Genomic DNA, 2897 nt, shown 5'->3' with positions numbered 1-2897 from the left:
GGGAGCACGGGTGGTCGCACCTAAAGCGTCTACTCGCCTAACTCCGGGCGATTGCGCCTCTCTCGAACCCGACCAAGTACTTAGGACGGCGCTGCGCGCCGCCGGGACCTGAGAGGGTTTCGAGGTGTGTTGTGCAGGGGAGCTCAGCCTCCTCCTGTTTGCAGAATAATTGAGCGGACGCTTGCGTGTTCGCGCGGGCCCCCGGGACACACTCCCGGGCGGCCGGCTGCTCAGCTCTAGTTGACGCAGCTCCCTGGTTGATCCTGCCAGTAGTCATATGCTTGTCTCAAAGATTAAGCCATGCATGTCTCAGTACAAGCCGCATTAAGGTGAAACCGCGAATGGCTCATTAAATCAGTTATGGTTCCTTAGATCGTACCCACGTTACTTGGATAACTGTGGTAATTCTAGAGCTAATACATGCAAACAGAGTCCCGACCAGAGATGGAAGGGACGCTTTTATTAGATCAAAACCAATCGGTCGGCTCGTCCGGTCCGTTTGCCTTGGTGACTCTGAATAACTTTGGGCTGATCGCACGGTCCTCGTACCGGCGACGCATCTTTCAAATGTCTGCCTTATCAACTGTCGATGGTAGGTTCTGCGCCTACCATGGTTGTAACGGGTAACGGGGAATCAGGGTTCGATTCCGGAGAGGGAGCCTGAGAAACGGCTACCACATCCAAGGAAGGCAGCAGGCGCGCAAATTACCCACTCCCGGCACGGGGAGGTAGTGACGAAAAATAACGATACGGGACTCATCCGAGGCCCCGTAATCGGAATGAGTACACTTTAAATCCTTTAACGAGTATCTATTGGAGGGCAAGTCTGGTGCCAGCAGCCGCGGTAATTCCAGCTCCAATAGCGTATATTAAAGTTGTTGCGGTTAAAAAGCTCGTAGTTGGATTTGTGTCCCACGCTGTTGGTTCACCGCCCGTCGGTGTTTAACTGGCATGTATCGTGGGACGTCCTGCCGGTGGGGCGAGCCGAAGGCGTGCGACCGCCTCGTGCGTGCTCGTGCGTCCCGAGGCGGACCCCGTTGAAATCCTACCAGGGTGCTCTTTATTGAGTGTCTCGGTGGGCCGGCACGTTTACTTTGAACAAATTAGAGTGCTTAAAGCAGGCAAGCCCGCCTGAATACTGTGTGCATGGAATAATGGAATAGGACCTCGGTTCTATTTTGTTGGTTTTCGGAACCCGAGGTAATGATTAATAGGGACAGGCGGGGGCATTCGTATTGCGACGTTAGAGGTGAAATTCTTGGATCGTCGCAAGACGAACAGAAGCGAAAGCATTTGCCAAGTATGTTTTCATTAATCAAGAACGAAAGTTAGAGGTTCGAAGGCGATCAGATACCGCCCTAGTTCTAACCATAAACGATGCCAGCCAGCGATCCGCCGCAGTTCCTCCGATGACTCGGCGGGCAGCCTCCGGGAAACCAAAGCTTTTGGGTTCCGGGGGAAGTATGGTTGCAAAGCTGAAACTTAAAGGAATTGACGGAAGGGCACCACCAGGAGTGGAGCCTGCGGCTTAATTTGACTCAACACGGGAAACCTCACCAGGCCCGGACACCGGAAGGATTGACAGATTGATAGCTCTTTCTTGATTCGGTGGGTGGTGGTGCATGGCCGTTCTTAGTTGGTGGAGCGATTTGTCTGGTTAATTCCGATAACGAACGAGACTCTAGCCTGCTAACTAGTCGCGTGACATCCTTCGTGCTGTCAGCGATTACTTTTCTTCTTAGAGGGACAGGCGGCTTCTAGCCGCACGAGATTGAGCAATAACAGGTCTGTGATGCCCTTAGATGTTCTGGGCCGCACGCGCGCTACACTGAAGGAATCAGCGTGTCTTCCTAGGCCGAAAGGTCGGGGTAACCCGCTGAACCTCCTTCGTGCTAGGGATTGGGGCTTGCAATTGTTCCCCATGAACGAGGAATTCCCAGTAAGCGCGAGTCATAAGCTCGCGTTGATTACGTCCCTGCCCTTTGTACACACCGCCCGTCGCTACTACCGATTGAATGATTTAGTGAGGTCTTCGGACTGGTACGCGGCATTGACTCTGTCGTTGCCGATGCTACCGGAAAGATGACCAAACTTGATCATTTAGAGGAAGTAAAAGTCGTAACAAGGTTTCCGTAGGTGAACCTGCGGAAGGATCATTACCGACTAGACTGCATGTCTTTCGATGTGCGTGTCGTGTCGCGCAACACGCAGCTACCTGTACGGCTCGCAGTAGCCGTGCGCCGCGTGCGGAACCACGCGTTCGTCTCAAAACTAACGGCAATGTTGTGTGGTACGAGCGCTGAAGCGCTGGAGCGGCTGGCCTGCGGCACCTGGCGCCTGGCGCCGGTTTTGAATGACTTTCGCCCGACTGCCTGTCCGCTCCGGTGTGGAGCCGTACGACGCCCATCGGCCGTGAGGCCGTTGGACACTGAACGCTGGAACAGGGCCGCCACACGCCTCAGTCCCGCCTATGCAACTGTCTCGAAAGAGATGGTGGAAACTATGAAAAGATCACCCAGGACGGTGGATCACTCGGCTCGTGGGTCGATGAAGAACGCAGCAAATTGCGCGTCGACATGTGAACTGCAGGACACATGAACATCGACGTTTCGAACGCACATTGCGGTCCATGGATTCCGTTCCCGGGCCACGTCTGGCTGAGGGTCGGCTACGTATACTGAAGCGCGCGGCGTTTGCCCCGCTTCGCTGACCTGGGAGTGTCGTGGCCGCCTGTGGGGCCGGCCGCGTCTCCTTAAACGTGCGATGCGCGCCCGTCGCCTGGCGGTTCGCATACCGGTACTTACTCGGTAGCGTGCACAGCCGGCTGGCGGCGTGGCGTGCGACACCTCGTACAACGACCTCAGAGCAGGCGAGACTACCCGCTGAATTTAAGCATA

General features: G+C 55.2%; 2 non-coding genes and 1 pseudogene across 2 annotated transcripts; all 3 read left to right on the top strand.

The window, feature by feature from the left end:
* Positions 1–250: 250 nt before the first annotated feature.
* LOC126436801 (small subunit ribosomal RNA) lies at positions 251–2159 on the top strand. The gene has a single exon (XR_007580933.1). It is a non-coding gene; the product is annotated as a small subunit ribosomal RNA (ribosomal RNA).
* Positions 2160–2512: 353 nt separating this feature from the next.
* LOC126436791 (5.8S ribosomal RNA) lies at positions 2513–2667 on the top strand. The gene has a single exon (XR_007580924.1). It is a non-coding gene; the product is annotated as a 5.8S ribosomal RNA (ribosomal RNA).
* Positions 2668–2855: 188 nt separating this feature from the next.
* LOC126436821 (large subunit ribosomal RNA) overlaps positions 2856–2897 on the top strand; it is a 4786-nt pseudogene continuing 4744 nt past the window's right edge.

Source organism: Schistocerca serialis, unplaced genomic scaffold, assembly GCF_023864345.2.
Source record: "Schistocerca serialis cubense isolate TAMUIC-IGC-003099 unplaced genomic scaffold, iqSchSeri2.2 HiC_scaffold_1246, whole genome shotgun sequence".
Lineage (NCBI taxonomy): Eukaryota > Metazoa > Arthropoda > Insecta > Orthoptera > Acrididae > Schistocerca > Schistocerca serialis.
Note: the sequence above shows the minus strand (reverse complement) of the source record. Positions and strands in the feature narration are given on the sequence as shown.